The sequence below is a fragment of the Vulpes vulpes genome, chromosome 4, assembly GCF_048418805.1.
Source record: "Vulpes vulpes isolate BD-2025 chromosome 4, VulVul3, whole genome shotgun sequence".
NCBI classification, from domain to species: Eukaryota; Metazoa; Chordata; class Mammalia; order Carnivora; family Canidae; genus Vulpes; species Vulpes vulpes.
In genome coordinates this window covers 26,799,077-26,824,959 of record NC_132783.1, presented here as the reverse complement: position 1 = coordinate 26,824,959, position 25,883 = coordinate 26,799,077, and the positions used below count along the sequence as shown (strand labels likewise).

Below are 25,883 nucleotides of genomic sequence, written 5' to 3'. Positions count from 1 at the left end.
CCTCTATCTTCAATGCCTACCATATCTATCATATTACATACTTTTGTATTGTGTTGTGTTGTATATTTTTATGTGGATAATAAAAATCATTCCATAACTCAGTAAGTTAGACAACCATTTCATTTGGTTATGATTCATATAACACTTCAGTGGAGGCTCATCTGAGCAGGTCTGGTCTCAGCTGAGGTCACTTGTGCACTTGCAGTTAGCCTGCAGCTCATCTGGAGTTAACCTAGGTGTCTGTCTATTGGTGCTGGCTCTCAATTGGTCCCCATGTCTTCCATAAGGTAGCTTCTCCTCCTTTCATAGGGTGGAGGAAGAGTTCCCAGAAGCAAGAGAGACTTCTCAAGAGTTAATGTGGGAGAGGATGTGCAAAGATGGTGGTTCACAAGACAAGGAGGCATTATTTCTTGAGACCACACATCATAAAACTCATGGCAGCACCACTACTACACATATCCTCTTCTTCACTGGCTTTTAATCCTCAGTTCTGAACTCTAGCATTTCCTAAAGGGTATTCCAAGTACGGTAGGAAGAATATTTGAAATAATAACTTATTTTTACCTCAGGTATTCCTTCCTCATCCTTCTTCCTGTCTTAAGCTGCCTTAAGAGGCAACTAAATCTCCTCCTCATGGAATAGAAGCAAGAGGGGAATAGGAGGAAAGGGGAGTTCTTTGTTGCTTATGAGTTTTACAGATTTAGCTTTCTAGGAAACAAAAATGATTCATGGCATAGAGTCGAAGATTTAGGTGGCAATCTCATGGGAAAAGCCCAAAACCACTAGGTAGGTACATGGGATATCTGCACCTTTTCCTGCATGGAAACCAACAGGAAGCAGAAATTCCTCACAGAATAGCGAGCTGACATGTCTAAGAGAGATGGGGCCCTCTATGTCCACGCAGTTTCTTATACCTCAATATGGACAGATCAGATAGTAAAAGTATTTCCATCATTCCCAGAATAGTATGGAAGAAATAGAAAGCCACTGAGATGGAGAGATGCCTCAGCAACAGGAGTACCGACCAATTTCCCAGTACCAGAGAATCAAACTAGACATCAAGTGAGCTACTTAGAACTACAGAACTGTACATTTCTGACATATCCCAGTGTATAGACTGAGATTGGTATCAGAGCATATAGAATATATGATCCATGCATTGTTTTCCCTTTCCCTGAAAGGATTCCCTTGTCAAATAGTTTTGGGAAATTCATATTTTCCTTTTGGAAGTCAAATGCCGCAGTTTTTTCCCATATTTATTTGTCATTATTTGACCCTTTTGAAGTGACCCCGTTAATTAATGAGCCTTGAAACATTAATAAACATTTCTCTAAATTTATTTTAAGTCATAGTTTAACATTCCACTCCCTGCTAAGAAGCCATCAATGGATTTCAATAAATCTTTGGTTTTGTTTCCTCTTTTCATGAAAAAAAAAAAAAATGTCGTCTTTAAGATCCTCCACAATGCAGCCTGCTCTAGTAATTAGTATTGTCTTCACTCTTTCCCAGTGCAGATCCTTTACTTAACTGGTTCAGACATTTCCTTGGCTCTTGAACAAATCACACTCACTTTTCTCCTATAATTCTCACCTCTTCTTGGACTCTGCATTGCCACACACTAAGTAGGCTAGCCATTTGGGCTCTCCACTCCGAGAAATTTCACAAAGCCTTTCAGATATCAATTTAATTGTTCTTTATAAAACATGAGCACTTGACCCTACTAGACATTGGCTGATATGCTGCTTTGACCATCAGGAATTATGCTGATGTGCTCATACATTATCCAGAAAATCCAAACTCCTGTGGTAAACAACTGTATCTTGTGTTAGTTTTATACTACTTTTAAAGCCTGGCTAAATGTCTACTCAAAAAAATGTACAGATGAATATGTTCACTTTCCTAAGAGTATAGAGATTTTATAGATACTGGTAAAAACTGCAAGTTTTAAAACAAGAGGTAGAACACAGCACATGAAATTTTAGGGGGTGACAATAAGACATAGGTTTGAGTAATTGTTTTAGATATGACTTCACAGGCTGATTCACATGTGCTTGGATATACTATTTTCATTCATTATACCAAAAAAAGTGATATTGGTGTGATATATTTGGGAATGATTGCAAGTTTGTATGAAATTTCTTTTAAATATCAACAATCCAGAATAAAAGGGGCAAAAAACATAGCTGGGCAATGCAGCTATGAGTTTTTAAACCAAAGAAGATATTGAAGAAAGAAAGAAAGAAAAAGAAAGAAAGAAAGAAAGAAAGAAAGAAAGAAAGAAAGAAAGAAAGAAAGAAAGGAAGGAAGGAAGAAATTGAGGATATAGAAATACAAGGAGGCATAGAAAAGCTGAAACTGAACTAATTTGTCAACTGTGACTCAGAGAAGAGATTTCTCACATAGGGAAATAGTTAATAAGTGTTAGTTTTTCCCTCAGGATACTCAAGCATAATATCTCTGAGAACAGCAATTCATTTCCTATTTTTGAGGAAAAGATCCTGAGAACTCTGATAAACTGTAAAAGGATCTAATTGCGTAATCTAGAATGAATGACAGGCAATTAGGTGTTCCCATATTGGCCTTTACCATACCTGGGAGTAAGATGTGTGTAATCATTAGTTAATACGCACTTAGTGATACAGTTCAGGTTAAACATTTCTAAAAGTAAAATAAAGGTACTTTGACTATCTTACTTTATTCCAGAAAGAAAGTTACTCTGAGGCTACCAATATAAGGAAACTAATTCTAATAGCTGGTCTGGATCAATTACCATGATGAATAAAATTATATATATATATATATATATATATATATATATATATATATATATATATCACTCAATTTTTATTTATATGAGCAACATGTAAGAATTTGGTGTATGAAATATATCTTAGTACAAGAAACCAACTTTTTTTTTTCAGAGAGCACTGAACAATGCCTTTTATATTTTTCTGTAATTCTTTCTATGCTAGTCAAATGGGCCAATACATACTCTGAAGATTTATAGTGGATGGTGACTATTTTCCAGTTTTGTTTTGTTTTACTCACCCATTGCATAACTGGTGCTATGAACAAATTGGTTTCTTCATAGTCTTGGGCCTCAATGTCAGTATTAATTTAGTTGGCTTACTCTTTTAAAGAATGAAGTCATTCCTTTGTCAAATAAAAGAAACAAGTAGAAAAACCGAATTGTCAAAGGAAAATTTTAATTTCTTAAAGTGGATAAAGAGAAACTGCTTTATTAGAATGGAAGGTTTTCCAAAATGTAAAAGTATAAAACTAGCTGGGAAACAAAACAAAACAAAACAACACCATCCTCAGGATAATAATTATCTCTCGGCAAGGAAAGAGTAGGATTAGGAGAAAGGGGAAAGAAAGAAACTCCAAGCACACATACATCAATTTAAATTCTTGGAAGATTTCAAAATGCTTACACTTCACCATGTGCTTCATACTAATGAAGAACATGTTGTAGGTAACTTGATCATATAAATATCTACCACATACCCATGCACACACAAACGCACACATTGAATTGTATATGTAAACATACAAAACACTGTTTAATGAATAAGTAAATAAACGACAGAAATTTTAAGATTTTCTATTTATTCATAAGAGACCGATAGAGAGGCAGAGACACAGACAGGGGGAGAAGCAGGCTCCTCACAGGCAGCCAGTTGCGGGACTCGATCCCCAGACCAGGATCACACCCTGAGCCAAAGGCAGGCAGATGCTCAATCGCTGAGTCACCCAGAGGTCCCTAAAAAACAGAATTTCTGATCATTCAGCAATTTTGTCTGTGATTCCTCTGTATTGATGATCTGGTTCACTCAGTCCAAGTGGCTGAACAGTAGTATTCCATTATATGATGATACATTTATGTGTGGGCACATCTAGTCAAACTTTCTAGAGGCTTACCTAGTTTATTAGCTTTCAAAGAAATTGATTTTTAAAATCATCTCCATAAATGTTTTTCCTAGGCTCTTTGTGTTTTGTTTTTATAATTCTGTTGCTTCAACTTTCTTACTCTTTTGATTTCTTCATCTATCTGCTTGGATTAAATGCTAGCTCATTGTAGTAAATATATTGAAGACTATTCATAACTTCTAAGTATGGCTTTAGCTATACCTCACAAATTTATTTTTCATATTTTAGTTTGTTGGTAATACCATTACAGTTTATGATTTTCCTTGTGAAGTCTTTTTTAACCTAGTCATTATTTAAGCTTTTGTGTTTTTTTTTCAGATTTTTCTAACCTGTAGGATTTTAATTATTAGTTGTAATAGTTAATTTCTAATTAAACTGCATTGTAATCAGATAATACGGTTTGAATAACTATGACTCTTTGTGATTGAGAGTATACAGTTAATTTTATAAATATTTAAAATGTTGCATGCATGCTTTAGGAGAATGTGTATTCTCTGTTGTATTCTCTTTTGAGTGCAAGGATATGTAAACTCACAATTATGTCAAACATGTTACTCAAATTCTCTATATATTCTCCAAATGTGTAGCTTCTGAGAGAGGTGTTAAATTTTGCCATTATGCTTCTATGAGCTTTTCCCTTTTATTTTGTAATTCTGAGTTTTGGTAGCTGTTGGCTTTTGGTATTTTATAGTTTAAGTCTATATTATTAGGCACATACAAATTTATAATTTCTAGAGCCTTTTCATGAATTATAGCTTATATGCTTTATTCACATTAATGCTTTGACTTCATATTCTACTTTTTAAAAAATTTTATTTATTTATTTATGACAGAGAGAGAGAGAGAGAGAGAGAGAGAGGCAGAGACACAGGAGGAGGGAGAAGCAGGCTCCATGCTGGGAGCCTGACATGGGACTCGATCCTAGGACTCCAGAATCGCGCCCTGGGCCAAAGTCAGGCGCTAAACTGCTGAGCCACCCAGGGATTCCCCTTCATATTCTACTTTGACAGATATTGTTGCACTAGCAATTTTTTTTTTTTTTTTGCTTCATATATGCTTAGTCTATTTCTTTTTTTTTCTTCCTTTTTATATTTTCTGTTTTAGGTTGTTTGTGTAGCAGTGTCCCCTGTAAGCAGCATATAATTGATTTTTTTTATATCCACACTGACAATTTCTGATATTTATTAAAGCGATTTAATCTATTACATTTACTGTCATTATAGTGTATTTCGAGTTATACTGACACACCGTATTTTGCATTTTTGTTTCATCAAAGATTTCTTCTGGTTCCTTTTATCTTCCTTAAGTAAGATTTGTTAGACTCATAAATCTTATTTTAGTATCCTCTGTGTCAATTTTTATTTATATTAAAATTTCTCAGCTATTAAGTCTTTGACCACTTTGTTCCAATATTCCTCTAGTATCTTTTACGAGAATCCACTAAAATTTTATGAAACAATGATTCTCAAAGAGCACTCGATATGAACAACTTTTTCACTTTTTGTCTTCATACTGCATCCAGGGTAAAATTCTCAGTTCTTTTTTCCAGTTTATTAATTCCTTAACCTTGGTCATTCTAGAGATTATTCTTTTACTTTCATATTTTTTTTCTTTTTTTGACACCTATATGTTTTCTGCGATTACTAATCAGATCTTTTTCCTCTTCATACAATTTATATTTTTTCAATAAATATCATTTCAGGGGCACCTGGGTAGCTCAGTCGGGTGAGTATACAATTCTTGATTTCGGCTCAGGTCATGAGATGGAGCCCCACATGGGGCTCCTCACTGGGTGGGGAGTCTGCTTGGGATACCTTGTCTATCTCTCTCCTTCCCTGCTCTCTCTCGCTCCCTCTTAATTAAATAAAAATCTTTAAAAAGATCATTTCATTCATTTTCCCCTTTGATTTTGGTAGCAAGAAGTAGGGTCCTACTATGACAAATACCTAAAACTGTCAAAGCAGCTTTAGAACTGGATAAGGGGTAATAAGGCTGTAGGAGTTTGGAGGGCCATGCTGGGAAAAGCCCACATTGCTGTGAAGGTACTATTGGTAGAAGTAATAGATGTTGAAGGTAATTCTGGTAAGAGTTCAGAAATAAAAGCAAGAACTTCAGAGAGAGACTCTATATTCTTAGAGAATACATAACTAATCAGAAACAGATTGTTCGAAACATGGATGTTGAAGATCTTTCTGTGAGATCTCAGAATGGAAATAAGGAACATGTTATTGGAAACCATAAAAAAGGAGAACCTTGTCATAAAATGGCTGAAACTTGGCTTAACGAGTGTTCTAGTATTTTGTGGAAGTTTGAACTTGGAAACAATAAAATCAGATATTTATCTGAGTAGATTGCTCAGGAAAGTTTTAAAGGAGCTTGTGTCCTCCTGACTGCTTATACTAAAATGCAAGAAGAGAGAAATGAGTTGAAGAAGGTATAAAGCAAAAAGAAGTCAGGACTCAAAGATGTGGAAAATTCTCAAGTTTCCGAATTTCTCAGTTTGTCATCTCTGCTCTAGCACTTGTACTCATGCTCTTGCTGCCCCTAGACAGTTCCCTTCTTGTCCTCTTCCCATCCAAGTCTGACCTATAGAGTCAGCTTCCCAACAGTCTGTCTTGATTTGTTCAGTCATGTTGGCATTTTCTCTTGTGAATTTCTGTAGCCTTATAATCATTTTCCTGTGATTTTTGTGACATGTAGTCTTTAATGCCCATTTCTTTTTTTAATTTAACATTTTCTGAAATTGAAATTTCAATGTTACTCTTTTGTCTATGTATATATGTATATCTTTTCAGCAATTCTAGGGCTAGCCTCAAATGCTTTTTATGGATAACACACATGTAATCCACGGGTTCTAGAATATGAGGAAATAGAAAATGTGAGTTCTGAATGGTTCTCAGATGGTTCTCCATGGCACCTACAAGAGCAGGGCTAGAGCAGTGTGAAATTTAAGCAAACCAGTGGAGCCTTGCCCTGGTCACTCCTACAGCCTTGAACAAGCAGCTCAACTCTTTTTTTTTGATACTTTTTGCTCTATTATTTTATTTATGGATCTGAGCAAAAAGTTTTGTGAACCCAAAAATATTGTTATAAATGTGTAGTATGTTTTAGCTTTGTCTCTCTTAGGAGAACACAGGCTTCTGCACCCAAAGAGACTGGCACAGTTATGTCTAGATAATTGGGTCAGCTTATTCTTGATTGGATTGTGTGCAAACATGCAGACTACATCCATAGTGATCAACCTCTTAATTTTTTCAAACAACTCTGTGCCAATCTCCTAAATGTTAGTTCCCTTCTAACATTTTCTTTAAAAAAAAAAAAAAGTGTCTCAGGCCTCCCAGAATGAACACGAATTTTATAGCATTAGTATTTCTTTACAGACCACAAATTTTAGATTTCTTTCCAAAGCACATGAATGGATTTTAAGAAAATCTGTAAATGGCTATAATTTAAGAGGAAAGTATTATCCTTAAGAGAAGATTAGAATTTGGAGGGAAAAACAACCACAACTTTTATCTAGAAACGTGTTACTTCTCCCTCTGCCCCTTTTCTTGCATGCTCTCAATCAATCAATCAATCAAATCATTATTTCAAAAGAGGAAATGGGCTCACACAATTGTGGAGTCTGGCAAGTCTCAAATCTATAGGGCAAGCTTGCAGGCTAGAAATTCAGGTAAGAATTGATGTTATAGTCTTGATCCCAAATTGCACAGGCAAATGAGAAATTCAGGCAAGGTTTCTATGGCACAGTCTTGAGGCTGAATTCCTTCTAAGGAAACTGGTCTTTGCTCTAATGGCCTTCAAGTGTTTGGATGATGCCTACCCACACTACGGAATGTAATCTGCCTAACTCAAAGCCTACTAATTTAAATGTTATTCACATCTAAAAAATATATTCACAGTAATGTCTACACTAGTTCTTGAACAAATTATTGGGCACCATAGCATAACCACCATAGCATAACCACAATAACATATAAAATTAACCATCACTGTGTGTCATTACCTATTAGGCTCTGTTTTCTTCTTTCCCTCACTCTGCTCTACTTAGTTTTACCTTACTCGACCAAATAAAATGCAGTATGATTTGAGCCTTGTAAGGGTCTCCAATCTGCTACAGACCTAAAATCTCTGAACTAATCAGGAGTTCAAAGAGCTCTCTCTAGCCACAAAGACCAAATTCCCAACAGCTTTGTGTATCAGAGGTTTTCCTGCATAGTAGGTTTGGTGGAAGAGACAATGAGTGAAAGCAGCAAATGTATATGTGGCAGGCTGATCTCAAAATGTTAATACACATTTGCCACTGAATTCACATCATGGATGGTGTATCATTTGTGTCATTATTGCTAGCAGTAAATTTTCATGAAGTCTTTAAAACTGTACCTGATACATATTTCAAGACTGATGGAGTGTGGCTAGGTAAGAGTGGATCTGAGCTGCTCTTTCATTCTGTATTTGGAATCTCAGCAGTCATCCTCTGGATTACTCTATTAGGTATCCTACTAAGATTTCTGCAGTATGATCTCATTTAATTCTCATAGCAACCCGATGAAGCAGGTGCTTTTTTTTTAATAATAAATTTATTTTTTATTGGTGTTCAATTTGCCAACATACAGAATAACACCCAGTGCTCATCCTATCAAGTGCCCCCCTCAGTGCCCACTACCCAGTCACCCCCACCCCCACCCCCCTCCCCTTCCACCACCCCTAGTTCATTTCCTAGAGTTAGGAGTCTTCCATGTTCTGTCTCCCTTTCTGATATTTCCTACCCATTTCTTCTCCCGTCCCCTCTATTCCCTTTCACTATTATTTATATTCCCCAAATGAATGAGACCATATAATGTTTGTCCTTCTCTGATTGACTTACTTCACTCAGCATAATACCCTCCAGTTCCATCCATGTTGAAGCAAATGGTGGGTATTTGTCATTTCTAATGCCTGAGTAATATTCCATTGTATACATAAACCACATCTTCTTTATCCCTTCATCTTTCAATGCACACCGAGGCTCCTTCCACAGTTTGGCTATTGTGGACATTGCTGCTAGAAACATCGGGGTGCAGGTGTCCCAGCGTTTCATTGCATCTGTATCTTTGGGGTAAATCCCCAGCAGTGCAATTGCTGGGTCGTAGGGCAGGTCTATTTTTAACTCTTTCAGGAACCTCCACACAGTTTTCCAGAGTGGCTGCAGCAGTTCACATTCCCACCAACAGTGTAAGAGGGTTCCCTTTTCTCCATATCCTCTCCAAAATTTGTGGTTTCCTGCCTTGTTAATTTTCCCCATTCTCACTGGTGTGAGGTGGTATCTCATTGTGGTTTTGATTTGTATTTCCCTGATGGCAAGTGATGCAGAGCATTTTCTCATGTGCATGTTGGCCATGTCTATGTCTTCCTCTGTGAGATTTCTGTTCATGTCTTTTGCCCGTTTCATGATTGGATTGTTTGTTTCTTTGCTGTGGAGTTTAATAAGTTCTTTATAGATCTTGGAAACTGGCCCTTTATCTGATATGTCATTTGCAAATATCTTCTCCCATTCTGTAGGTTGTCTTTTAGTTTTGTTGACTGTATCCTTCTCTGGAAGCAGGTGCTTTTATCACCATCCTGATTTTATAAATGACAACAGTGAGGCTTCAGAAGTGTAACTAGTCTATCCAGTGTCATGTAGGTAGTAAATTATGAGGAAGGATTAAAACTACGTAATGGGATTCCAGACCTCATGCTCTTGACATTACATAATGTTTTCCAATATACACATGTAATCAAATATTTAAAATTGTAAGAGAAGAAATCAAAGAAGCAATTTAAAGACACTTGCAGACCAATGAAAATGAAAACACAGTGGTCCAAAAACTTTGCAATCCAGCAGAAACCTTTCTAAGAGGGAAGTTTAGAGCAATCCAGCCCTACCTCAAGAAGCAAGAAAAATATCAAATAAACAACCTAAACTTACACCTACAGAGGCTAGAAAAAGAAGAACAAATAAAACCCCAAACTAGCAAAAGAAAGAAAATAATAAAGCATAGAGCAGAAATAAATGAAATAGAAACTAAGAAAACAATAGAACAGATCAATGAAACCAGGAGCTGGTTCTTTAAGAAGATCAACCAGCCCGTACCAGGGCCCCAGCAGCCTCTGCCTCCTGCCCTGCATGCCGCCCTCCCTGGCCGACCCTGTCAGCCACTGTTGGGCAGATGCAGCCCTGCAGAGGGTCCCCAGCTTGGCCTTGCCCCACTGCCGGCCCTCCCAGGGAGCTGTCCTTGGGGCTAAGGGCCTGCAGGGGCCACATGCGGCTCCATGCCCCCAGGTGGGTGGGCACCCGGTGCTGCTGCCCCTCAGCAGCCCGTTGGGGGAAAAGAGGCTGTAACCCGTTGATAGTCCTTTTTGGCTACTCCTTTTGGCCGTCCAGCCAAGGAAGGACTATCAGGCTCTGGGAAGGCATCGTGCACTTGGTGAAGACCGCAGGTGGGCGCCTGCTCAGCCCCTGCTGGACGTGCCCCCCAACTCACCGCTTCCCCTCTGTGGGGCAATTCCCGGAGGCTGCTCTGGAGAGAAGGGGCCCTGCCGGTCCATCCTGGATGAAGAGGCGTTCTGAGAGCCTCAGATATCCTTCACACGCTCTGGACATCAAGACCACATCCAATCCTGGGCATGGAGAGGTCGGTGACTCCATTCTTCAAACAATGGGACTGCATGGCCTCTAACTCTTCTGACTTGGCTTTTGCCCTGGAAGAAAGACAACAGTTGAATATACACGGATTGTTGCCCTCTTGCTGCATCAGTCAGGATATCCAGGTTCTAAGAATCATTAAAAATTTTGAGCGTGGCCAGGCGGGGCAAGATGGCGGAAGAGTAGGGTCCCCAAGGCACCTGTCCCCACCAACTTACCTAGATAACTTTCAAATCATCCTGAAAACCTACGAATTCAGTCTGAGATTTAAAAAGAGAACAGCTGGAATGCTACAGTGAGAAGAGTTGGCACTTCTATCAAGGTAGGAAGATGGAAACAAAAAATAAAGAAAACAGCAGCCAAGCGGGAGGGGCCCCGTGAGGAGCCAGGCTAAGGCCACGCAGCAAGTGCCCCCACGACAGGAAAGCACAGGCCCGGAGAAGCGGGAGCTTTACCAAACTTTCCAGATGGAAAGGCACTGGGAGGGAGCTCGGGCAGGATCCCAAGAGGGGTGGTGATGCCTTCAGGCTCCCAGGTGCAGTAATGGAGGAAGTGCACCCTGGGGGAGAGCGAGCCACACACCCCAGGTAGAGCTCCCTAAAGGCCTGGAGCATGCGTCCACTATGGCCCTGGAGCAGTTCAGGTGGCGGCGATGCACGGAGGTGGCTGCGAGCCCAGGAGCGGGATTCCAACGGTTAGGACCCCAGAGCCCAGGGCACGGGGGATACAGCCCAAGATCCGGCACCCCCCAGGACAGGCAGAGGCTGGGAGGACACAGGAGAGCAAGGATGCTCCTGCTGCCGCCCCCAGCTGTACAGATTGGTGCCCCTGCCCAGGGAGCATCCAGGTCCCTGTGGACTGGGAGCTCCCGGTATTACTGCGGGACTTGACTCTAGGGCTGGAGAGCTGGCCGCTGCCACTGTTGTTCCTACTGGTGTCACCTTTTACCTAGGACTGAGCAGGCGCCTCACAGGATAAACAGCTCCCATGGAGCAATGCACCTGGCAGGGGGCTGGGCATCTCCACCAGGTGCACACACCTGAGAATCAGCACAGCAGGCCCAGCAGGCCCCTCCCCCAGGTGAAGAACAGCTAGAAGGACAGGGGGAAATAAAGTTATTGACCAAGCAGCACTAGAAAGTTCAAGAGCAGTCGAGGGATTTACAGTGTATAGAATCAGAGGACACTCCCCCTTGATTTTTGTTTTCCGTTTGTCCCCCCCCCCCTTTTATTCTTTTCTTTTTTTTTCTCTCTTTTTCTCCTTTTTCCAGTACAACTTGTTTTTGGCCACGATGCACTGAGCAAAATGACTAGAAGGAAAAACTCACCTCTAAAGAAAGAATCAGAGACAGTCCTCTCACCCACAGAGTTATAAAATTTGGATTACAATTCAATATCAGAAAGCCAGTTCACAAGCACAATTATAAAGCTACTGGTGGCTCTAGAAAAAAGCATAAAGGATTCAAGAGACTTCATAACTGCAGAATTTAGATCTAATCAGGCCGAAATTAAAAATCAATTAAATGAGGTGCAATCCAAACTGGAGGTCATAACAATGAGGTTTAATGAGGTAGAAGAGTGAGTGACTGACACTGGAGAAAAGCTGATGGCAAGGAATGAAACTGAGGAAAAAAAGAGAAAAACAATTAAAAACTCATAGGATAGGTTAAGGGAAAGGGAAACAAATGACAGGCTCAGAAGGAAAAATATACGTTTAATTGGGGTTCCCAAGGGCGCTGAAAAGGACAGAGGTCCAGAATGTGTATTTGAACAAATCATAGCTGAGAACTTCCCTAACTTGGGAAGGGAACAGGCATTCAGGTCCAGGAGATAGAGAGATCCCCTCCCCCCTCTAAAATCAATAAAAAACCACTCAAAACCTCGACCTTTAATAGTGAAACTTGCAAATTCCAAAGAAAAAGAGATCCTTAAGGAAGCAAGAAACAAGAAATCCTTAACTTTTATGGGGAGAAGCATTAGGATAACAGCAGACCTCTCCACAGAGACCTGGCAGGCCAGAAAGGGCTGGCAGGGTATATTCAGGGTCCTAAATGAGAAGAACATGCAGCCAAGAATACTTTATCCAGCAAGGCTCTCATTCAGAATAGAAGGAGAAATAAAGAGCTTCCAAGGTAAGCAGGAACAAAAAGAATATGTAACCACCAAACCAGCTCTCCAAGACACCTACAGCCTGAAAATAAAAGGTTGGAGAACCATGTACCATTCAAATGGTCCTCAAAAGAAAGCAGGGGTAGCCATCCTTATATTAGATAAAGCTTATCCCAAAGACTGTAGTAAGAGATGAAGAGGGACACTATATCGTACTTAAAAGATCTATCCAAAAAAATAAAAAATAAAAAAATAAAAAGGATCTATCCAACAAGAGGACCTAACAATCATGAATATTTTTGCCCCAAATGTGGGAGCTGCTAAGTATATCAGTCAATTAATAAACAAAGTGAAGTCATACTTAGATAATAATACACTTATACTTGGTGACTTCAATGTAGTGCTTTCTACAATCAACAGATTTTCTAAGCACAACATCTCCAAAGAAACAAGAGCTTTAAATGATACACTGGACCAGATGGATTTCATAGATATTTACAGAACTTTACATCCAAATGCAACTGAATACACATTCTTCTCAAGTGCACATGGAACTTTCTCCAGAATAGATGACATATTGGGTCACAAATCAGGTCTTAACTGGTACCAAAAGATTGGGATCGTCCCCTGCATATTTTCAGACCATAATGCTTTAAAATCAGAACTAAATCATAAGAAATTTGGAAGGATTTCAAACACCAGGAGTTAAAGGACCAAACTGCAAAAAGATGAAAGGGTCAACCAGGAAATTAGGGCAGAATTAAAAAGATTCATGGAAACTAATGAGAATGAAGATACAACCGTTCAAAATCTTTGGGATGCAGCAAAAGCAGTCCGGAGGGGGAAATACATCGCAATACAAGCATCCATCCAAAAACTGGAAGGAATTCAAAAATGAAAGCCAACCTAGCACCTGAAGGAGCTGGAGAAATAAAACAGCAAATAGATCCTATACACAGCAGAAGAAGGGAGTTAATAAATATTCGAGCAGAACTCAATGAAATCGAGACAAGAAGAACTGTGGAACAGATTAACAAAACCAGGAGTTGGTTCTTTGAAAGAATTAAGATAGATAAACCATTAGCCAGCCTTATTAAAAAGAAGAGAGAAAAGATTCAAATTTAAAAAATCATGAATAATATAGGAGAGATCATGACCAATACCAAGGAAATACAAACAATCTTAAAAACGTATAATGAGCAGCTTTATGCCAATAAAATAGGCAATCTAGAAGAAACGGATGCTTTTCTGGAAAGCCACAAACAACCAAAACTAGAACAGGAAGAAAATGAAAACCTGAACAGACCAATAACCAGGGAGGAAATTGAAGCAGTCATCAAAAACCTCCCAAGACACAAAAGTCCAGGGCCAGATGGCTTCCCTGGGGAATTCTATCTAACGTTTAAAGAAGAAACCATACCTCTTCTACTAAAGCTGTTTGGAAAGATAGAAAGACATGGAGTACTTCCAAACTCGTTCTATGAGGCCAGCATCACCTGAATTCCTAAGCCAGACAGAGACCCCACCAAAAAGGAGAATTATAGACTAGGATCCCTGATGAACACAGATGCAAAAAATCTCAACAAGATACTAGCCAATAGGATGCAACATTACATTAAGAAGATTATTCCCCATGACCAAGTAGGATTTATCCCCGGGATACAAGGCTGGTTCAACACTCGTAAAGCAATCAACGTGATTTATCATATCAGCAAGAGAAAAAACAAGAACCATATGATCCTCTCAATAGATGCAGAGAAAGCATTTGACAAAATACAGCATCCATTCCTGATCAAAACTCTTCAGAGTGTAGGGATAGAGGGAATACTCCTCAGCATCTTAAAAGCCATCTACGAAAAGCCCACAACAAATATCATTCTCAGTGGGGAAGCACTGGGAGCCTTTCCCCTAAGATCAGGAAGAAGACAGGGATGTCCACTCTCACCACTGCTATTCAACATAGTACTAGAAGGCCTAGCCTCAGCAATCAGGCAACAAAAAAGAAATAAAAGGCATTCAAATTGGCAAAGAATTCAAACTCTCCCTCTTCGCAGATGGCAGGATACTGTACATAGAAAACCCAAAAGACTCTACCCCAAGAGTGCCAGACATACAGCAATTCAGCAGTGTGGCAGTCAGTGGCATTTCTATACACTAACAATGAGACTGAAGAAAGAGAAATTAAGGAGTCAGTCCCATTTACAATTGCACCCAAAATCATAAGAAAACTAAGACTCCTAACTCTGGGAAACGAACTAGGGGTGGTGGAAGGGGAGGTGGGCAGAGGGTTGGGGTGACTGGGTGACAGGCACTGAGGAGCGCATTTCATGGGATGAGAACTGGGCATTATATTATACGTTGGCAAATCAAGCTTCAATAAAAAATGAATGAAAAAAGAAAAATAATTAAAAAAAAAGAAACCTAGGAATAAACCTAACCAAAAGGTAAAGGATCTACACCCTAAAAACTACAGAACACTTCTGAAAGAAATTGAGGAAGACGCAAAGAGATGGAAAAATATTCCATGCTCATGGATTGGAAGAATTAATATTGTGAAAATGTCAATGTTACCCAGGGCAATTTACACGTTTAATGCAATCCCTATCAAAATACCATGAATTTTCTTGAGAGAGTTGGAATGAATTATTTTAAGATTTGTGTGGAATCCGAAAAGACCCCAATAGCCAGGGGAATACTAAAGAAGAAAATCATAGCTGGGGGCATCACAATGCCAGATTTCAGGTTGTACTACAAAGCTGTGGTCATCAAGACAATGTGGTACTGGCACAAAAACAGACACATAGATCAGTGGAACAGAATAGAGAATCCAGAAGTGGACCCTCAACTTTATGGTCAACTAATATTCGATAAAGGAGGAAAGACTATCCCCTGGAAAAAAGACAGTCTCTTCAATAAATGGTGCTGGGAAAATTGGACATCCACATGCAGAAGAATGAAACTAGACCATTCTCTTACACCATACACACACACACACACACACACACACACACACACACACACACACAAAACCTCAAAATTGATGAAAGATCTAAATGTGAGACAAGATTCCATCAAAATCCTAGAGGAGAACACAAGCAACACCCTTTTTGAACTTGGCCACAGCAACTTCTTGCAAGATACATCCATGAAGGCAAGAGAAACAAAGGCAAAAAAGAATTATTGGGACTTCATCAAAATAAGAAGCTTCTGCACAGCAAAAGAAACAGTCAACAAAACTAAAAGACAACCTACAGAATGGGAGAAGATATTTGCAAATGATTTATCAGATAAAGGGCTAGTATCCAAAATCTATAAAGAACTTATTTAAACTCAACAGCAAAGATATAAACTATCCAATCATGAAATGGGCAAAAGACATGAACAGAAATTTCCCAGAGGAAGACATAGGTGTAGCCAACAAGCACTTGAGAATATGCTCCGCATCACTTGCCACCAGGGAAATACAAATCAAAACCACAATGAGATACCACCTAACATCAGTGAGAATGGGGAGAATTAACAAGGCAGGAAACAACAAATGTTGGAGAGAATGTGGAGAAAGGGGAACCCTCTTGCACTGTTTGTGGGAATGTGAACTGGCACAGCCCCTCTGGAAAACTGTAGAGGTTCCTCAAACAGTTAAAAATAGATCTGCCCTATGACCCAGCAATTGAACCCCAATGTTTATAGCAGCAATATCCACAATAGCCAAACTGTGGAAGGAGCCTCGGTGTCCATCGAAAGATGAATGGATAAAGATGTGGTATATGGGGGATCCCTGGGTGGCGCAGCGGCTTAGCGCCTGCCTTTGGCCCAGGGCGCGATCCTGGAGACCCGGGATCGAATCCCACGTCAGGCTCCCGGTGCATGGAGCCTGCTTCTCCCTCTGCCTGTGTCTCTGCCTCTCTCTCTCTCTCTCTCTCTCTCTTTTTCTCTCTCTCTGTGACTATTATAAATAAATTAAAAAAATTTTAAAAAAAGATGTGTTATATGTATACAATGGAATATTACTCAGCCATTAGCAAAGACAAATAGCCCCATTTGCTTCAATGTGGAGGGACCTGGAGGGTATTGTGCTGAGTGAAGTAAGTCAATCGGAATGGGAGAAATATTATATGGTCTCATTCATCCGAGGAATATAAAGATTAGTGAAAGCTAATAAAGGGAAAGGAGAGAAAATGAGTGAAAACATCAGTAAGGGTGACAAAACATGAGAGACATTTAACTCTGTGAAATGGACAAGGGGCAGTGGAAGGGGAAGTGGGCGGGATGTTGGGGTGACTGTGTGATGGGCATTGAGGGGAACTTGGTGGGATGAGGACTGGGTGGTATGCTATATGTTGGAAAATTGAAATCCAATTTAAAAATAAACTAAATTGATAAACATTTAGCCAGACTCATAAAAAGGAGAAAGAGGGGGGATGTCTGGGTGGCTCAGTGGTTGAACATCTGCTTTCAGCTCAGGGTGTGATCCTGGAGTCCCGGGATCGAGTCCTACATTGGGCTCCTTGCATGCAGCCTGCTTCTCCTTCTGCCTGTGTCTCTGCCTCTGTCTCTCTCTGTCATGGATAAATAAATAAGTTCTTAAATATTTCTTTTTAACAAGCATTTAAAGAAGAGTTAATACCTACTCTTCTTAAACTACTTGAAAAACAGAAGGAAAGCTCCTATGTATTCTATGAGGCCAGCATCACCCTGATACCAAAACCAGATAAAGACACTACAGAGAGGGAGGGGGGAGGGAGGGAGGGAGAAAGAGAGAGAGAGAACTACAGGCCCATGTCTCTGATGAACATAGATGCAAAAATCCTCAACAAAATATTAGCCAACCAAATCCAAAAATACACTAAAAAAATCATTTACCATGATCAAGTGGGATTTATTCTTAGTATTCAAATGTGATTCAATATTCACAAATCAATTAACATCATACATCCCATCAACAAGAGAAGTGTAAAACACCATGATTGCTTCAATGGATGCAGAAAAGCATTTAAAAGTACAACATCCATTCATGATAAAAACTCTCAACAAAATAAGTTTGGAGGGAACATAACTCAACAGAATGAAGACAATATATGAAAAAATAACAGCTAATATCATACTCAATGGTGAAAAAAGTGAGAGCTTTTCCCCAAGATCAAGAGCAAGACAAGGATTTCCACCTGACTACTTTTATTCAGCATAGTACTGGAAGTCCTATCCCCAGCAATAAGAAAAGAAAAAGAAATAAATGGCATCCAAATGGGTAAGGAAGAGGTAAAACTTTCACTATTTGCAGGTGCCATGATACTATATGTAGAAAACCCTCAGGATTCTACCAAAAATTGACTAGACCTGATAAATGAGTTCAGGAAAGTCACAGGATACAAACCAATATACAGAAATCCACTGCATTTCTATACACTAATAATGAAGAAGCAAAAAGAGAAATTAAGAAACAGTTCCATTAACAATTGCGCCAAAAAGAATAAGATACCTAGGAATAAACATAAACAAGGAAGTGAAAGATACTGAAAAACTATAAAACATTGATGAAAAAAAATTGAAGACCAAATGAAAAAATATTCCATGTTTATAGATGAGAGAACAAGTATTAATAAAATATCCCATGCTCAAAAAAAATCTACAGATTTGATGGAATCCCTATTAAATACCAGTAGTATTTTTCACAGAACTAAAACAAGTAATTCATAAGCATGTATGGAACCACAAAAGACCCCAAATAGCCAAAGCAATCTGAAAAAGAAAAAAACTGGAGGTATCACAGTCCCAGATTTCAAGATATATTACAAAGCTGTAAGAATCAAAACAGTATGGTATTGACAAAAACAGACAATTGATCAATGGTATGGTATTATGGGCATAAAGATCACCTTACAGTATCACTTCTATTTGATATTTAGGGTGAAAATATAGGTGTTCGTGAAATAGATGAAAACAGACCCTAGGGCAGCCCGGGTGGCTCAGCGGTTTAACGCTGCCTTTAGCCCAGGGCATGATCCTGGAGACCGGGGATGGAGTCCTGCACGGAGCCTGCTTCTCCCTCTGCCTGTGTCTCTGCCTCTATCTCTTTCATTCTGTCTCTCTCATGAATAAATACATATATTCTCTGCTCCTATGAATTCTTTTTTTTTATTCCACATGTAAGTAATATATAGTATTTGTCTTTCTCTGATTTATTTCACTTAGCATAATACCTTCAATTTCATCAACGCTGTCACAATGGGAAGGATTTTCTTTGGTTTTTCTCATGGCTGATTAATAATGCATTATTATATATGGAATATAATGTGTATATATACACAATATACATGCACTACATTTTCTTTTTTCATTTGTCCATTGTTAGACATTTAGGATGTTTCTATGTCTTGGCTACGATAAATAATGCTGTGATAAACATGAGAGTGCAGATATGCTGCTTTCATTTTCTTCAGATAAATGTCCAGAAGTTGATTTCTTGGATGATATGGTAGTTTTATTTTTAATTTTTCAAGAAGCATCGACAGTGGGGGTTTTCCATAGTGGCTATACCAATTTACATTTCCACCAATAGCCACAAACATTGCCTTTTCTCCACATCTGTGCCAGCACTTATTATATCTTGTCTTTTTGATAATAGCCATTATAACAGACATGAGATGATATCTCATTGTGGTTTTGATTTGCATTTATCTAATGACTAGTGATGTTGAGCATCTTTTCATGTGGCTTGTTGGCTATCTGTATGTCTTCTTTGGAAAAATATTCAGTTGTCTTGTCTATCTTTAAATCAGATTGTTTTGCTTGTTTTTGTTTTGCTATTGAGTTGTGGGAGTTTCTCATATATTAGGGTTGTTAACCCTTTATCAGATAAATGGTTTCCAAATTTTTTATGGAATTTTTATTGGGAGGCTATTTCAGTTTACCAAATCCACCAATTGTCAATTTATCCTCAGAAAAAAATTACGTTCAATCTTCTGGCTGTATTTTTGGAAACCATTCATACTGTATAATTGCCAGGTAAGAAACAGAGATATAATTCTACTTGTTCACCTTTTAAAGGTACATTCAGGGATGCCTGAATGGTTCAGGGGTTGAGTGTCTGCCTTCGGCTCAGGGCATGATCCCAGAGTCCCAGGATCAAGTCCCACATCGGGGTCCCTGCATGGAGTCTGCTTCTCCCTCTGCCTGTGTCTGTGCCTGCCTCTCTCTCTCTCTCTCTCTCTCTCTCATGAATAAATAAATAAAATCTTTAAAAATAAAATAAAGGTACATTAAACTGTTTGTTTTTTAATATTTTTATTTATCTATTCATTCGGGCTTATCTGAAAGCCCTGGACACTGAATTAATGAAAAAATTGAAATGAATATTAAAGTCTCATTACCCTAGATAGTGATTCATGAATTAGGTTTAATAGCCTAAGTATTCTCCCATCTGCTGAGAAATATACCTAGAGAGGATTAACATTAATTCTAATAATTCCAGTTTTAAATGCTGTTTTTCACAAACAACTTATTAAAAGAATTTGCAATACTTCTTTGGAAAAATCCCTAAAGTTTTATATGACTGAAATCTGCTCAGAAATATAAAAACAAAGAAATCATGAAAATAGAAATATCAACAGAATGAAAATGACTTAATAAGAAACTACATAGATCGCTGACTATTAAAGGACTTATCTCCCTGTTTGTCGATTATGATAATTCCCAAATTTTTCTTCTGATTTTTTTCTATTAACTAGTTATATCCCTGTTAATTAACAACTGGATCAAAATGTAGACAGAACTGAAAATTTTTTAAATCACAAAATGAGTAAAAGAAGTCCTCAGAGGGGATCTATTAAAGCCATTCAATTTACAAATGAAGAAATTGATGACAGGTGAAGTAAAACATTTATTTAAGGTTGCAGTGACTTGGTGATTTCATCCCCCATTTCAATTCCATTGACTTAGAGCAATTGTTTATTAATTTTAGTTATCATACTATTGAAGGTTTTCAGTGATACATAAATAAGTGGGCAGGGAAACTGATAGGTAGGTAGGTAAATAGATAGGCAGACCACTAAACCCTCCCCCAATTTTAGACATTCCAAGATCACCTAGATTTTGTCAGTTTTCAGTAGCTCTATTTTAAATCAGGCACTCAGTATGCGTACATTATTGAGCATCTGCCATGTACTACTCCTGGGATAATTGTTAGTGGATGTAACGAATAAGAAATCATCCTTGTCCACAGAAAACTGACAGAGCTATTTATTTAGCTCAGTGTAGTAAATAGGTATGAGGAAAGTGAATGGGATTAAATACATAGAGACCTCAGCCTGCTTGAAGGTAGGAGAAATTAGATCTGAATCTAGTCTTACCCTACTCTCAGTAGGAATTGGTCTATTCAAGGGTTGGCTGAAAGAACATTCCATCTATAGACAGGCAGAGACAAGAAATCAGGTGTTGTGAAATGGATGGGAAAATGTGTCTAGTACAAGCCTATCAGACAATAGGAACTTCAGCCTATTATTGTGGATACGTGCTGATTTTCCCTAACTTTCAGTGACCCTTCTTTATGATGAGAGCAAGAGGTTTGCCACATGTAAATTGTAACAAAAAGGCAACTGACTAACTGCAAATTTAAATACAGATAATCAAACAAGAAAGTGAAGTGACAGAAAAGAGAGCAGGACAGGCTTCATAAGGGCAAAAAGGATTCCTGAGAGGAATTTAATCCATGTCTTAGTGTTATACTGTGTATTCCAGGTTCTCTTCCTATATGTATCCATTAAATTTCCAGGAATGTGAGGGACATAATAATTGAAATTACTGTCCAATTATAAAATATGAGTATGTTTTTCCTAAGTCTGTGATCCTGAAAATGCATATGTGAATACATTCTTCCCAAATTCAATCATATTTAAATATTCTATGAAGAAACTAACACTTAAATAACTATGATAAATTAATTTGTTGGAAGAAGATAATATAATATATATCCTCAATATATATAATGTATATTGAGCTGTGATTAGATTATTATAAAAATTTTCTAGGACTACCTGGAATAAATATGAAAGGAGAAGACTGTCCTATAATTAGAACCTAAGTAAATATACAATTAAATATGTATCTTCTATATTGTCCTCTTGGCTTGAAGAAAAGCTAATTCTATAGAAAATACACCTCAAAAGTATTACTTTCACATTCAAACCTATTCAACTCTACCTACTTCATGTGCATCTGACTGAATACATTCTTTGTATATGACAATATTTACGTATTTAAGTCTAAGAATCACACCTGAAGAACAAATATTGGTAAATAGGAATAAAGATAACTTGAAAACCAACAAATTAACATGTGTATTTGTATTTCTGTTGTAAAAAACAGCGATAATTTTCAATATGACCTCTATTCTTTATTTAAAGTATTGTCATGAATTTCCAGCTATGGTAGACCAAATGTTAAGGACCAAGATTCAGGAGAAAAAAGAAACACAGGAGGGGAGTCTAGCATTTCCCATTGTAGTGTCTCCTGATTCTCTTAAAGGTGATTAGAAGATGAGCAGTGCTTTTGACAGCCTTGGGGCCACAGTAGACAATGTAAGAATTCAGAATAGTGGCTTATTGGAAGGAAGGAGGGAGTAAGGATTAAGAAAGGATGATGATCTTTCTTTTTTTCTTAGTGGTCATTATACACGTGTTACTTTGCCCTAACTCATCAAGCTGCACATTAGTATTTTGTGCACTTCTCTGTGTGTTGTACTTCAAAGTAGACAGTAAAAACTTACCACGATAAGAAACGTCAACTCATGCTTACACCCTTAAATTCACTCCAGTAAACACATTGAGCATCTTCTCATGCCAGCCATGATGCTGTGTTAGCCTCGCAACTCTAAATAAAAGACAAATACCATATGATTTTATTCATGTGTGGAATTTAAGAAAAAAAGCAAACAACATGGGAGAGGGAGAGGAAAACCAAGAAACAGACTCTTATCCATAGAGAACAAAATGATGGTTACCAGAGGGGAGGTGCCCAGCAGGATGGGTTAAATAGGTGATGGGGATCGAGAAGTGCACTTGTGATAAGCACTGGGTGTTGTTTGTAACTGTTGAATCACTAAATTCTACACCTGAAACCAGTATTGTACTGTCTGTTAACTAACTGGAATTTAAGGAAAAATTTTGTAAAAAGGCCATACATTTTTTAAAATAAACTTATGTATAGAAACAAGAACAAAAACAAAAAAAGAGAGAGACACACACACATCCCTAATTTCATCAAGCTTACTATCTAGGAAAAATACGGCATTAAGAAATGCCATACTAGGAAAATTCAAGACTTTAGCACTTACATTGAAAGCCACTGATTTAATAAAGAAATCATATCAGTTCGGAATGGTAAGTTCTACAGCCTAAGTTATAAATTTATAAATTTAATATTTCCTTTTCCATGGTCATATTTTTGCTGTGATTTTTAAAAATATTTTATTTATTTATTTGAGAGAAACAAAGAGCATGAATAGAAGGAGGGGCAGAGAGAGAGAGGTAGAGGGAGAAACAGACTCTCCGTTGAGTGGGGAACCTGACGGGAGGCTCAAGCCCAGGTCCCTGAGATCATGATCTCAGCCAAAGTCAGACCCTTAATGAACTGAGTCACCCAGCCCCTTTGCTGTGATTTTTAAACATATTTACTACAAATTCCTTGAGGTAAGAGGCTATGTTTTATTCATCTTTCAATCCACTGTTCATTGCACAAGGTGTAGCTAAGAGACTTAAGTAAATAGATTGGATGAAGAAAAAAAATCAAGATATATAGAACGTCTTCTTTAATGTATCTGGTTGCCTGTGTGATTCTTTCTTTATAAAATAAGCCAATTTAAGGCAAGAGACTTTATTCTTTACATTTTCTTGAAGAAATTAAATGTCATGCATAAATTTAGTGCTTAATAATTCTTTTATGATTATTAAATATCCATTGTTCAACTTTTAATTTTTAATCTTAGACGGGCTCATGGCCATCTATTAACAATTACTAACCCTTCAGCTCTTCAAAGATTTATAATTTAGTACAAGTTTTTAACTTCATAGATGAGGTAAATTAAGCCCCAAGAACTTGTAAAGTAAGGCATAATACTTAGCTCTCACTTGCAAATTCTCTCTTATACTCAAAGATAAACATATCAGATCACTTTGTACATCTCCAAATGTACTCTACTGGTAATTGTTTAATTCATAAAAGGAAAACATTTCATATTCAGTGTAAGAAAAACAGTGTGATTGCTACAAACAGGAAGCAAAAACAAAATGACATATACATAATTTTTATGTGAAAAAAATCTACAGGTGTGTGTATTTAATACTAACCTATGGTTTTGACAGAGTCAATGGTATTTTCTGGGAATAGGCAATTGGAAGTGTTTTTACAAAAAAAAATTGTCTTAAGAAATTTGGAAAGCAATCTACATTCACAGTTATGTTTTACCTGCAATCAAGGAACTGACAGTCTACGTAACCACAGATTTCATATTTGTTGTTATTTTAATGATTGCAACACTAGTTTGAAAAGTTCAGCTAGAGAATTCAGTCTCTACCTTGAACTATGTTCTATGAGAACACTATGAGAAGGAAAAGTCAAACTGACCAGCAAATACATTAAATTAGACTCTTGGGATACGTGACCACTTTCTAAAAGAAAAACCACATTACACTCACAAAGCAGAGGAAAGTTTTCACTAAGAAGGCTTTATCCCAAGATAAAGCAGAGAACTGACAGTGAGGACCTCTGGAGACCATCACACTAATTAATCTCTCTGGTATCCAAGGGTTTATTATCTCCACTGAGGCCTATTCATAGGTGGAAAATAATCCTGAAGGTAGATTCATTTCCAAGTTGTTATGCTAAACAATGAAACTAGTCATGATCCAATATATCATTTATCCTTACTAAGGAAATACTTAAGGGATTTGAGATGATAAGTGAATGTTATAGAAAATTTAAAAATTAATGTCATTTAATGAACCATGGGTTTAATTATGAGCATATGAAAGAAACGTATTTGATTATTAAAAGATTATCTAAAATTACAGATTATACAACTTCTTGGGCACTTGATCTTTTTGATCAAATTCAGTTAATAAAAACTGAATAATGAGCCATTTAATAGGAAAATTCTTGCACCAAAGAGATAATCTTCCTAGGTTCAAATGTTTCTTAGGGTTAAAGGCTGATGAACGTTTCATGAAAACAAAATGGATCATACACTCAGAGAAAAATCTTGCTTTGCCAAAGCATTTTATAACCTAATTTTGAAATTAGAATGGAAATTAGCATATGGAATATTTTCATTATCATACAGTTACAACAAAGTTTCTATCTACTCTCTCGTGCACTGTATTAGCTCCTGGGTTTTCTCAACTCACATTATTTCACAATATTCTTCCACACATGACTATTTTTGGTATTTTATACTTCGAAAAATATGTTAGCTTATTATTCAGAGATAACATCCAGAGGGAGTTAAAGCAGCTAAAAACTTCATGATCAAAATCCTTGCCCTCTGACATAACTGAAACAGTATTTCTTTGAGTTATATTCTGACACCAAATAATAATTATGGAGAATAAACAAACGCTAGTAAGAGCCCTGGATGTCATCAGCAACAGAAAGGCTATTTGTAATACTGTCTTAGAACTTTCCTACTTTAAAGATAACTAACAAGCCACTCAACCTTTTGGGGAAACTCTCAAGAGAGGAGGAGTATTGCATGGAAATAGCAAAAGTGAGCAACAATAATGCTCCCACTCCTGGCCACTACAGCATGTGAGGGGAGACAAACAATGTTCCAGTCAAGGCAAAAATAAAATAAGGAAGCTGAGATAACTTTTTAAAAAGATTTTATTTATTTATTCATGAGACAGACAGAGAGGGAGGCAGAGACACAAGCAGGGGAAGAAGAAGGGTCCATGCAGGGAGCCCAATGTGGGACTCGATCCCGGGACTCCAGGATCAAGCCCTGAGCCAAAGGCTCAGCTTAACCACTGAACCACCCGGACGTCCCCAAGATAACATTTTAAATATGGTTGAGGATATTAGGGGAGTCTTTTTACCTTAGAAAATGAATTCCCTGAGACACAGTGAAGAAATTTTGAAAGGTAAGATGAAGTAGAGGGATAAATAAGAGATAAACAAACATACAGAAA

The 25,883-nt window shown here is 37.7% G+C and overlaps 1 long non-coding RNA gene across 2 annotated transcripts in view; it reads right to left on the bottom strand.

Annotated features, from left to right (window-relative positions):
• The window catches only part of LOC140598563 (uncharacterized), an 89,627-nt gene that overhangs the window by 20,143 nt on the left and 43,601 nt on the right, over positions 1-25,883 (bottom strand). The window contains exons 3-4 of one of the 2 annotated variants that reach the window (XR_012001007.1): positions 22,469-22,572; positions 10,437-10,653 (exon numbers count right to left, since the gene is read on the bottom strand). This is a non-coding gene — a long non-coding RNA (uncharacterized lncRNA). The remainder of the gene's footprint in view (positions 1-10,436; positions 10,654-22,468; positions 22,573-25,883) is intronic. The other variant, XR_012001008.1, reaches the window with a different exon arrangement.